This window comes from Cornus florida, unplaced genomic scaffold (genome assembly GCF_030987335.1).
Source record: "Cornus florida cultivar Cherokee Brave unplaced genomic scaffold, ASM3098733v1 CherokeeBrave_3.0.0_Hap2_Chr01, whole genome shotgun sequence".
NCBI lineage: Eukaryota > Viridiplantae > Streptophyta > Magnoliopsida > Cornales > Cornaceae > Cornus > Cornus florida.
In genome coordinates this window covers 39,871,786-39,885,497 of record NW_026775571.1, presented here as the reverse complement: position 1 = coordinate 39,885,497, position 13,712 = coordinate 39,871,786, and the positions used below count along the sequence as shown (strand labels likewise).

Here is a 13,712-nt window from a genome sequence, read left to right as displayed (position 1 = left end):
GTCAATTTTCTCCTTTTAATAGTGAATTGACTTTTTTGCCCCTTGGGAAGCAAATTTTGTTCTTTTTGACCTTTGTTTCCGTTTTTGTCATCTTTAAGTTCCGTGACCTCATGGAGGGTCACATTTGTGTCTTAGGAGTGACTCCTATCTCTAGAGACCTTGGTTTACCTTTAGCTTCCGCATTTCGGATCCGTTATCGGATCACTTTCGGTTCATCACTGACACACTGAGTTGAAAAACTTGGGCCGTCACAAGTGGTATCAGAGCTCTTAGGTTTGAACACCTTAGGATAACGGGTTTTGGGTGCATATCATGCTTTTGTTGATGTACTTTAATGCATTCACATGTTTTTGATAACATGTTTTAACTTTATAATATGTTTAGGTGTTTCGTGATAAAATGCTTAGTAGTATGACATGTCTTTATGCTTATATGCCTATGTGGTTAAGAGCACCTTGGTTTGACATGTATGCTTATCTACTTAAGTGCTTAATTGTTTAAAAGCTTTTGTTAATTGCTTTAGCATGACAGTATGTTGCATATCTCGTCTTGCTTCATGTCTTGTGCATTCATAGTGTGAATTGCACTTGGTCATAATAACTTGAGTTATTGTTGACCTCATTTCTTTCGTGCGTTTAGCATCATGGTTGTCACGCGTGGAGAGTCTTCGCGTCAGGGCACTAAGGAGCAGGTGGCTGACACCGAGTTTACACGGGGTCCGAGGAGGCCCAGGATTCCAGTTTGTGGCATGGATGCTAATCCGCCACAGGCACCAACTTATGAGGAGCGAGTGGCTCAGGGAATCAATCAGGGGATTGCTGGATCTCTACAGGAGTTGATACGCAGGCAGGTGGTAGGGGTATAGATTCCAGCATCGGCACCGGCACCGATAGTCAATGAGGCACTGGAGTACTTTATGCGACTACAGAGGGTCAAGATTGATCCATTTGCAGGTAGTTCAGATCCACTAGTCTCAGAAGCTTGGTTGGACCTTATGGTTCGCAAGTTTGACAGTATGGCGGTACCCACGGACAGGTTGAGGATTTCCTTGACTGTTTCCTTGTTCATGAGGGATGCAGATATCTGGTGGAGGTCTATGACCAATGTCTATAATGTTAAGTTGATGACTTGGAATAAGTTCAGGGGTTCGTTCTTCGAGCGCTTCTTTCCTAGGGCTATGAGGCGGGAGATGAGGACACAGTTCACAGGTCTTTAGGGTAATGAAGTTTGAAGATGGACTACATCTTGACATTAGGCCACGGGTCCCCATTCTTGATTTGAGGACCTACAGGGAGGTGGTTCAGAGGGCTATACTGGCTGAGGCAGAGGAACGGGATCAGTTATGGATCAGAGGTTCACACAAGCAGCCTCGCAAAGATAATCCATCATCTTCCGGGAGTCAGTGGAAGAAGGCCAGGGTAGGGAACAATACTCGTTCACAGGGGGCATCACAGCAGAATCGTTCTGCACCCACAGTTCCTGTATCTACGGAATCAGCTCAGGAAGTGGTTTGTTACCATTGTCAGCGGCCAGGGCACATCAAGCCTCGCTGCCCACAGCTTCATCCACTGGCCAGTCAGACTTTAATTTCTATGAAGACAGGGCAGGGAGCTTGCTTCTATTGCAAGAAACCAGGTCATTTCAAGAAGGATTGTCCAAGATTATTGAATAAGCCACGTAGTGGCACAGATTCACAGATGGTACCGGCACAGTCTGTAGGGGTTTAGTTTGGTTTCAGAGTTCCTCAGGCACCACAGTTAGTGGCGTCGATTGGCACTTATCCAGCCAGGGGTTCTACACCTACTGTTTCTACACATCAATCAGGCTATCATGGTAGTTCACAGCAGGGCTCAGGGACTCAAGGATGAGCCTATACTCTTCCACAGGCGGATGCTTCTACAAGCACCGTTTCAGTTCGAGGTATCTTTTCGGTTTTCAGTTCTTGGGCACGAGTTCTTGTTGACACGGGTGCATCGCATTCTTTCATTTCTGCATCATTTGCACATTCATTGGGTCTGGAGGTCACACCTCGAGACAGTTTTCTCTGTGTTGACACACCAGTAGAAGGTCCAGTGTCTTTGGATCGTGTTTGTCGAGGTTGTGTTATTGAGATAGCTAGACGGACTTTGGAGTTCGATTTCATTGTTCTCGACATGATGGGTTTTGATGTCATTCTTGGGATGGATTGGTTGTTATTCTTTCGGGCTGCGATCGATTGCTTCCGCGGGAGGGTGAGCATTTGTACTCCCAAGGGAGATTGTTTCCATTTTGTGGGAGATCGGAATGATTCCCACCCGGCTATGGTTTTCAGCATTGGTGACTGGAGTCGCCACAGATCCTACTTGGCTAGTTTAGTAGTTGACGAGGATAGCAGTTTGGGCTGTGTTTTTTCGGCAGTTATTGAGGATTTTGTTGATGTCTTTCCAGAGGAGCTAATGAAGTTAGCTCCTTTAAGGGAAGTGGTTTTTGCCATTGATGTCATTCCCGGCACGGCACCCATCTCTGTGGCACCGTACCGCATGGCACCCGCAGAGCTTGATGAATTGAAAGGTCAGCTAGATGATTTGAAAGCTAAGGGCTTTATTAGTCCTAGTACTTCACCATGGGGAGCACCAGTTCTTTTTGTGAAGAAGAAGGGTGGGTCTTTGAGACTTTGCATCGATTATCGCAAGTTGAATCAAGCTACGATCAAGAACATATATCATTTGCCTAGGATTGATGACTTGTTTGATCAGTTGAAGGGAGCGACATGCTTTTCGAAGATTGATTTGAGATCAGGTTACTATCAGTTAAGGGTTAAGGATGAGGATATATCTAAAACCGCTTTTCCTACACTGTATGGCCATTATGAGTTTCTGGTGATGCCATTTGGTTTGACCAATGCTCCAGCAACTTTTATGGATTTGATGAACCATGTATTCAGTGACTATCTTGACAAATTTGTGGTGGTATTCATTAATGACATTCTCGTGTACTCAGCTTCGAGAGAGGAGCATGAGTATCATCTGAGAGCAGTTTTACAGATCCTTAGGGATAACCAATTGTATGCCAAGTTCAAGAAATGCAAATTTTGGCTACCAGAGGTGAAGTTCCTTGGACACGTTGTGTCAAGGGGTGGTGTTGCAGTGGATCCGTCGAAGATTGAGTCTGTGATGGATTGGGACCGTCCGAAGACAGTGTTTGAGATTCGGAGCTTTCTTGGCCTAGTCGGCTATTACAGGAGATTTGTTTGGGATTTCTCTCGTTTAGCAGCACCAATGACTCGACTTACTCGCAAGGGGGTCAAGTTCATATGGAATGAGGCTTGTGATTTTACTTTTCAGGAGTTGAAGGTCAGGTTGACATCAGCTCCAGTTTTGATCATACCTGAACGTGGTTTAGGTTACGTAATTTATTGTGATGCTTCGTGAGAAGGTTTGGGTTGTGTTCTGATGCAGACTGAACGAGTGGTAGCTTATGGGTCTCAACAGTTAAAGACTCACGAGTTGAACTATCCGACACATGATTTGGAGTTGGTAGTAGTTATCTTTGCCCTTAAGGAGTGGAGACACTATTTGTATAGGGAGAAGTTCAAAGTTTTCTTCGATCACAAGAGTCTCAAATATCTCTTCTCTCAGAAGGATTTGAATTTGAGACAGCGTAGATGGGTTGAGTTCATGGAGGACTATGACTTTATGTTACAGTATCATCCGAGGAAAGCCAACGTAGTGGCTGATGCATTGAGTAGGAAGTCACGGGGTACTCTTGCTAGCATTTCCATTCACAAATGGAAGATGCTAGAAGAGCTTGCAGATCTTGGTTTGCAATTGTATAAGGATGTTTCACCGGCTATTTTGTTTAGCCTTGTGGCTCAACCGGCTCTTATTAGCAAAGTTATTGAGGCACAGCAGGAGGATGGGGAGATGAAGTCCATCCACGAGCAGATTTTAGGCGGCGGGAATGTAGAGGGTTGGACCTTGCATTCAGATAGTGGTCTCAGGTACAGAGGGAGGAGGTTTATCCCTTTGTCTTGTCGTGACGTTGTTCTTCGGGATTTTCACCATTCTCAACTCGCAGTTCATCCTGGTGGTACAAAAATGTATCACAATTTGCGGAGACAGTTTTGGTGGAAAGGTATGAAATGGGATGTTTCTCAGTTCGTGACTAAATGCCTTACTTATCAACAAGTGAAGGCAGAGCATCAGAGACCGGCAGGTTTGTTGCAACCACTACCAGTGGCAGAATGGAAGTGAGAGCACATCACTATGGATTTCGTGACGGGACTCTCGAGATCCAAGGCAGGGAATGATGCCGTTTGGGTCATTGTTGATAGATTGACTAAGACGGCTCACTTTTTACCTATGATAGTGATAAATGACACAGAGAGGCTTAGTGGACTGTATGTGGGGCAGATTGTCAGGCTTCATGGGGTTCCAGTATCCATTGTTTCGGATAGGGATCCCAGGTTCACATCTCACTTTTGGCAGAGTTTTCAAGAATCTCTTGACACAGGGCTTCATTTCAGCACAGCATTCCATCCTCAGACTGATGGTCAGTCAGAGCGTACCATTCTGATATTGGAGGATATGCTACGAGCTTGCATTTTGGATTTTGGGGGTAGTTAGGAAGACTACTTACACTTGGTTGAGTTTACCTACAACAACAGTTACCAGACCAGTATAGGCATGGCACCTTTTGAGGCGTTATATGGCAGACCTTACAGATCTCCAATTTGTTGGACCAAGGTAGGTGATACAGTCGCCTTAGGTCCCGATATTGTCTTTGAGACCACAGAAAAGATCAAGTTGATTCGGCAGCAGTTGGCTACAGCTCAGAGCAGGCAAAAGAGTTATGCTGATAAGAGAAGGATATCCTTGTCTTTTGAGGTAGGGGACCACGTCTTTCTCAAGATTTCTCCACGAAAGGGACTTCTGAGATTTAGACAGACAGGCAAGTTGTCTCCTAGGTTCATTGGACCATTTCAGATTTTGGAGCGCATCGGTGAAGTTGCTTATCGTTTGGCATTACCGCCAGACCTGGATAGGGTTCACGACGTCTTTCATGTATCTATGTTGAGGAAGTACGAACCGGATCCATCGCATGTTTTACGGTGGACAGATGTTATTGTTGATGAGGACGTGACCTACGAGGAGGGTCCGGTCCAGATTCTTGATTCCCGGGAGCAGGTTTTGCGAAGCAAGACCATTCCATTGGTTAAGGTCTTGTGGAGACATCACGGCATTGAGGAGGCTACGTGGGAGCTCGAACAGGAGGTTCGCTCTCGGTATCCCCATTTGTTCTCTCTTTCAGGTACGACTCGATTTTAGGGACGAAATCCTTTTAAGGAGGGTAGGTTGTAATAACCCGGTCTTTTTACCCCTTTTCCATTTTCGGCGATTTTCTTTTTTTGTCTTTTTCCTATTTTGTCTTTTCCTTATTCCGTCTTTTTGTCGTTTTTCATTTTTCCTTGCATAACCTCATTTGTTGTGCTCGGATTTGTTTCCAATTTTGCTTGCATTCATGATAATTGATTTCCATGACGTTGGTATTTTTACTTTTCTTGAAAACCATGCTAGATTAGTACTTTTCTTGTAAAGTGCATGAATGCATACTTTAGTATAATTATTTATAACTTTTGGGATTTTAGTGTAATTATGTAAAATAATTATTTTTCGTTTTGGGGACCGTTTTGTAATTTATTTTGGAAGATATTTTTAAAAAGGACCATTTTACAATTTTTGGAAAGTATGACAAGTGTCACACTCTCATGGAGCCATTTGTTGGCATTTAGGTGAAGAGACTTGGCACCATAACTTCTTAACATTTGGTGGGTGGAGATTCATCCATGTGTTGGCCTTCGATTAGTGCACATGTAGCCTTTGATTTGTGACAAGTGTGGGTCTAGGATTAAGTCTTGGAAGGGGCATTGGATTAGTGACAAGTGTAGGTTCACCATTTAGTCTTGCATTGTGTGTGTATGAGAGGTAGTGCAAAAGCACATAGTGAGTGGAGGATTTCTACCCCTTCCACTCACCATTTTACACTTTACCTTCTTCATTTCATTATCTCTCTTGAACCCTAGCAAATCCACCATTGGAGGAAAGCTTAGTTCATAGCTTCTCCCTTCAATTTGGTTCACTTCCTTTCACCTTAGAGTAAAAATCTTGGGAGAGAAAAGATTTCTCTCACTCTCCTCTTCAATAACCCTAAACTTGTTTTACATTTAGAGTTTGGTTGCTTGGATTATAGAGATTCAATTCTCTATTGAGGTAGGGGTGGTAGTATGTTTATATTCTAAGTGTTTTATAGTCCTTGTGATTTAATATATATTGTGTACATGCTTTTGATAAGATAGTATTGCATATTATAGGAAACCCTCACTTCTTGACTTAGGGTTTATTGATTTAAGCATGTATGATATGTGTAAACCATGTGTAGGAGGATTATATAATTTAATAGCATGCTAAATTCTAGAAATTTCGCATGTGTTAGTGATGTGGGACACTTGTAGAATTATTGATGTTATATGCAATTTCTATTGATATGAATTGCTATATTTGTTGTTACAATAATTCTATGCCCTTGTGAATTACTAATTGTAATTATTTAGGAGCTTATTGTTATGATGTTGATAATTAGTATATAGAGCTTATTTTTGAGGCATGACTTGAATTGATAAATTTGTGATATTGTATTGTGCATAATATCATGATGTGAATTTGTCATTTGTCATGCCATTCTAGATATGGAACCCTAAGACATGGTTTGTGTAGTTTCAAAATACTTGTGCATGGAAGGTGGTTTGTATGCCTTATTATATATATATAAGTTTTGAACTTGATATATATTTTAGAATCTCTTGGGACATTGTTATATGTGACATGGCTAAAGTTTGGCTTTAGTGCGGGAGGTATGAGTTCTCCCCAATTGAGATAGTGGGCACTGGGGTGGTCTTCCTAGTGGGTTAATGCCCGGAATAACCGTATTGATCTTGGTAAAGTCCGAGACGTGATGTCCAAGTCTTCCATTACTTGTTTTCGCATTAAATTTCAAGTTGACAACCAATGCTTAATTGTAGCTTGAAGTTCTTGTTATTGGCGAGTTGATGTTGTTAAGAACATTGATATTGATTTGTATTGCTAAAGAATCATTTAAGTTAGTTTAAGATGATCCCTTAGAACACCTCGAACATAGACGTTAAGTGGAATGATCCCTTGTATTCGTCTATATTGATCTTGCAATGATATTGAAACTTTAGGGTATACGCATATGCTTCTCCAATGAGTAACTTAATTACTCACCCTAGTGGTTTGGGTTATTTTTCAAGTAAGGAGACCATGTTCATGGATGCTCATCATCCTTAGAAGCTTTTGAGCTATTTAAAGCATTTTTTTATATTAACATGCAAATGTTTACATTGACTTGACTTTTGATATCATATTCTGAATGCCATGGATGTATGGTACTTTTGGAGCTTTAGTAGCTTTCTAGATATGTAATAACACTTAAATATTTGTTTTTGACATTTTAAGTATGTATGTAAAGAGGCCAAGGGTCAAGCATGTCTATTTTTGTAGTTTGACACTTTTTGTATCAAAGTTTTGCTTTAAACGTCTTTTAATCAAAATTTGAGGTTTGAGAGGTCAAAATCTTGCAAATGTTGTGTATGAGGCCATGGGCCATTAAATTGCATTCAAGGATCCATATCAAGGATGTTAGTATGTTCACATTCTCAAAACTTCATGAAAAATCAGTTCTATACATGCATTATGAACCAATTCATGAAGGGATTCAAGTTGAGTTTAGACCTTAGCACCTTAGGCTCATATTAGGGAATTTTTACATGGGGCTGGAGAAACATTTCATGAGGCATGGGAACACTTTAATGAATTGCTTAAGAAATGTCCACATCATGACATTCCCAAATGGCAATTAGTTCAATATTTCTTTGAGAGCTTATCAGATAATTACAAGGGCATGGTTGACACTTCCATGGGTGGCTCTTACATTGATAGGCATGAAAATGACGTGTGGCGTCTTTATGAGAGCATGAGTGCAATTCTTTGCATCATACTTTATCTTCGAAGAACGGTAGAAAGTCTAGTGGTAGGAAGAGTGTTGGCTTACATCAAGTCGACCACTCCAATGAAATTGCCGCCGAAATGAAATCATTATCTCAAAGGTTTGATCAATTTTTGATTAACCAAAACTCGGTGAATCAAGTATCTTCCTTCCCTAACCATTCTCATCATGCATCTAATGAGACATGTATGACTTGTTCAAGTGTTTTACATTCTACTTCCAATTGTCCCCATGGACATGTACAAAGTGAGCATCATGAACAAACAAATGTTGTTTTTGCTAATCAAGGGAACAATCCTTATGGCAATCACTACAATCCTAGTTGGAGGAATCACCCGAATTTCTCTTGGAAAAACCAATGGGAGGGCTCAAACCCTTCCCAATGTGGTTTTCAAGGAAAGTACATTCCACCTCCACTACAAAGCCAAGGTTCCCAAGGTTTTAGATCATCATACCAATCACAAGGAAACCAATTCTCTAATTCTCATTTTCCTAATCAACCATCATATTTTCAAGGAAATGTTAGAAGTCCCGCTTTTGAAGAGAAAGTTTTGACCGCTTTAGGCACTTTAGAGGCAAACATACAATTACTTCATTCTCACTCTCAATCTATTGCTAAGCTAAAAACCCAAGTAGGGCAAATAGCTAGTACTTTGAATGCTAGAGAGAAAGGGAAAATGCCTCTGAATACCCCACGAAAGTAACAATGTGTTGTGGAGACTCATTCTTCATCGGAAGGTCACACAATAGAGCATGTCAACACGGTGACTACCTTGAGAAGTGGAAAGATTTTGGACAACCAAGTGGGTATGTCTAATGAAGAGAGTGAACCAGTGCAACCAAAAGTTGACACCCGTCCTGTTTCATATCATATTCCTCCTTCATTGCATGTGCATGACCATACAAATGAGAATGTGTTAAAAAGTGATTTGAAAAGTGATTTTGAAAAGAAAGATTTGCAAAATGATTCAAAAACTTCTTGTGTTGAAGTGACTTCAAAGAAAATTTCTGAAAAGGTTTTTCAACCAAAAGCTCAATTTCCGGATGCCTTAAAAGGATCCATTTCAAATGACAAGCAAAAGGCCAAAATAAATGAAATCATGGACATGTTTAGGCAAGTGAAAGTTAATCTTCCACTTTTGGATGCAATCAAGCAAATTCCGACTTATGCCAAGTTCTTAAAAAACTTGTGCACCCAAAAGAGGAAGAACAAAAGCCAAGCACCTAGAAAAGTGGTCTTAACCGAGCAAGTAAGCTCAATTTTGTAGCATAACACTCTTCCAAAGTTTAAGGACCCCAGTTCACCTACTACTTCATGCATCATTGGTGATCATATCATTAATCGGGCTCTTCTTGACTTAGGAGCAAGTGTTAATCTTCTTCTATACTCAGTATATGTCAAATTAGGCTTAGGAGACTTGAAACTGACGTCGGTAGTTTTACAACTTGCCGACCGATCAATCAAAAAGCCTAGGGGTATCGTTGAGGACGTATTGATTAAAATTGATAAATTCTTCTTTCCCATTGATTTCGTTGTCATTGACACAGAATTGGTCCCAAATCCTAAGCGCCAAATTCCCGTCATCCTTGGCCGTCCTTTCTTGGCAACCGCGAATGCCAACATTAATTGTAGGACAGGGATAATGAAGATTTCATTTGGCCACATGAAGGTAAAGTTGAATATTTTTAATCCAACCCCCAATTCATTTGACAAGTATGAAGAGATTAATATTGTAGAGAAATGTCATGACCTTAAATGTGAAGGAATTGAGTTTTTGTGTGAGACCAAAGTTTCAAAATGTCTATCTTCAAACTTGAAACCAAAGAAAGTTGTCTCAAAATCTTATTTTGAAAAGACATGAAAGCCCAAAGATTGTCTTGACCAAGGACCGAAAACGTCTTTTGAGCTTAATCCAACAAATTCCATAAAGAACCATTTATTGGGTGGAGTTCAAAGCACTTATCACCCCCATTGAGGTGGGGATGCACTATAAGATGTTTGATCCAGGCTAAAAGGGCCCAACGTCTTGCTAGAGATGTTAAAGACTAACAAGACATTTCGTAGGGTGTCAAAACCCTATTCCTCCCTCATTTCTATCTTTAATTTCATTTCTTGCGTAGTCTAGATATTGGCTTTGGGTTCATATGCATTGCTAGGAACTGTGATTAGGATTGCATGCACTTTTATGTTGAAATTGAGCATTTTTCATAAGTTCGATCGATCTCAAAATGAGTTCACCGATCGAACTTCCCACCTGCATCAAACCTGCATCCAAATCACTCTCTGTCCAATGGTTCGAACAAAACCTGCATATTTCAACTCTCTGTCCCATCGTTCGAACTTGTTCCTAGATCGATCTAAACTTCTTCGATCGATCCAACTTCATCTTGGATCAATCTACAGTTCCAACACTTAGAAAAATTCTAAACCTACATCCACCTGCATCCAAAAGCCTCTCTGTCTCATCGATCGAACATTTCTTCAATTCTATGCATTTTCGATCGATCGAAGATATTCTGTGATCGATCTTGGGGAGACCAATCTTTGTTCTTTGTTTTTCAATTTTGACTTTGTTTTAAATTTCAAAAATTTTGAAAAAAATATATTTTATTACTTTTATTGTCATTTTTATTTTCCAAAAAATATATATTTTATAATTTAATTTTTATTGTCATTTTTATTTTTATTTTCTAAAAAAAAAAATCACAAAAATACTTTATCACTTAAGAGGAGAGATCGATGTCAGTTCGATCGATCTGAGGATCCAGTTCGATTGATCAAACTGGCAAGGGAATGTTTTTAAAATCGATTCAGGGTCATTCGATTGATTCAACTTGAATCGATCTCAGACCTTCGTTTCCCCTTCGCCACTGCACCCCAACTCTTCCCCATCTTCGGCGAGACTTCGGCGAGCAACCTAGGCGTCGAATCACTCTCTCTCCTCTCGGATCTTGACTCACATTTCACCCCCCTTCGCATCTCCACTTCTCTCTTCACTCCGGTAAGATCCGAACCTCCCTTTTGTGATTTCAAGCTTCAATTTGTTCCACACATGTTCTAAATCCTAGATCTAAGCTATTTTGATGCTGAAAATCTCCATTGATGAAGTTTGAAGCTCTTTGTATATATATGTATATATAGTTGTTTATATTTTGTGATTTGTTTCGATTTTTGGGAGTATGGACCTCATAAAGTGATTAGGAATGATGCTTTGTTGTGTTGATGGACCTACGACCATGTTCGTGAAGGCCCTGTGCCATCCACGTCACAGATCTGTGACTTTTTGAATTTCACTTCACAGTTCGATCGATCGAACTTTTTATTCGATCGATCTGTAACAGATCGTTCTCACTTATTCTTGATCGATCGAACTTGCATCGATCTCACATTTTTGTGATCGATCGAACTTCACAGGTTTGTTTCACACACCATCTCTTGTGTTTCATGCCATCTCATACATGCCCAATGCCTGTGTTTTCCACATTGGACACATTTCATACTTATACTGTCTAGCATGTTTCACATCATATCAGTTTATACATGATTCTATAAACTGTGTCTTATTTCTTTATATTGGCACTAACTTCCTTTGCAAGTTTTTCCTTTTATTTTGCAGACCATGGCTAGGGTCAAGACTATAGCCCGCGGACACTATCACCGCAGGGGCTGGCCGAGTTTGGACGACGAGGTGGGTCCATCTCATGCCCAGGAGCCCACTCCACCTCAATCTCCAGTTGATAGCCACCTACAGTCTTCAGACGGAGCATCTCCTTCACATGGTGACGCTGAGGCCGAGCACATACCATCTCCACCACCACCGCCAGCTCAGCCAGCCCAGGAGTTAGACCAGCCATTACATAGATGACGATGGTCGTTCTTATACGCCAAAATAATGTAGTGAATGTGTGGTTCAAGAAAATTCTTTTAGGTCAAATTTAAATTTATAAAAACCACTACCAACACTACTACTAACGTAGCAAGAGTGAGTAGGGATCGTCCCAAGGGATTATACGTGTTGGAATTTAACTTTGACTCTAATGTATCACAAGATTGCAAAGAGAGAGATTGGTTTGATTAAACTAAGGTGCAATGAAATTAAAATGCAAGTAAAGTAAACTAGTTAGAGATAGGGTTTTAAGAGATATGAAGAGATGTCTTAGGATGTTGGAATCACCACTAAGCTCATATAATTAACCACTTGCTTTCCATTAATGGGGAATACATTGTTGTAAACAAAATGCGACTACCAATTGCAATATTAAGCATGGACCATCTAATTTATGTATGAATTGTCTACCTAAACTAAGTGTAGCACAACCCATCAATTTTAAGCATGACCCATCTAAGTAGCAACAATTGTAGCACACATCAATCTAGAGAATCATGGAATTTGCAATAATAAGCCATGAAATATCTAAACAAGCATAGATTGTCTACCTACCTACAAGCATGAATTAAATTGTAGAACAACCTATCAAGCATAAGTATAAACCATCAAATTAATTGACAAACCCATTCAATGAAAACCCATACTTAGGCATCACTAGATTTTCAATCAACCACACATAGACTTGCAATTAATATAGAAAAACTAGTGTAGAGATCAATTCCCAAATAGTCACACATAAGACAACATGTAATTACAAAGAGAATCAATAGGAAGAATTAAATCATATGAATCATGTGAGACATAATTCCTAATTTAATCACACATAGACATGTAAATAAACTAGAGAATTAATAGGAAGAATTAAACCATAGAAATCATAGAAATGGACCAAGATTCATTAAATTCACAAGGCTAGAGCACTAATCACAACAATATATATATAAATCCCCAAAAATAGAAATACAAGGGTTTAGATTACACAAGACTTAGGGCTCATCCAAGCCCTAAGTGTACATCTAGCCAATCATAGAGGAGGTAGATGTGGTCATGGAATCAAGCTCCAAACATGGCTCCATCTTTTTCTTCCTCTTCTTCTTCTTCTTCTTTGAAGCTCTAGAGATGGAGAGAGAGTGGAGCTAGAGATGTGTTCCTGAGATGTGCCTCCACTTCCCTCTTTTCTTCTAACCCTAATCTCTAACATTTCTAGAGAGAAAAATAAAAATTACAATGTAAAAATAAAAAGATAAAAAGCTTCTTTACAAATGGGTCACTTCCCTTTATATAGAAGGTCCTTTTCTTAGTCACTAAGTCAGGAATATAGCCCCAAAAATATCTAATCCCGTACTATGGGGTAGGTGGACTTTTGGGCGCGCACGGGAATAAGACAGCTCGTTGCCAGCAAATGTTCGATCGATCCAACTTTGATTTTCGATCGATCCAACTTTGATCAATCTGAGAAAAGTTCGATCGATCTCACTTTTTTTGCGATCGATCTTAGAAAGTTAGATCAATCCAACTTGGCAGATTTTCAGTATCAGCCTCTTTTTCCTCCAAATTAGCCTCATTTTGCTTCGGATCATCACTAAGACTTAGTCTGACTCCAAAAAGGCCTTAAGAAACCATTTTTAGCCCATTTTAACATTATTGACCTGAAATAGACAAAAACACAAATAAGTACTCAACTAAGAAAATAAGATAGATAAAGGTCCTAAAACACTTAAGCTTAAGGGGTTTAAATGCGCACTTTTCAGCGCTCATCAG

At 40.0% G+C, this 13,712-nt stretch overlaps 1 pseudogene; it reads right to left on the bottom strand.

Annotated features, from left to right (window-relative positions):
• Positions 1 to 7,798: 7,798 nt before the first annotated feature.
• On the bottom strand, positions 7,799 to 7,898 carry LOC132282576 (small nucleolar RNA R71; annotated as a pseudogene).
• Positions 7,899 to 13,712: the final 5,814 nt, after the last annotated feature.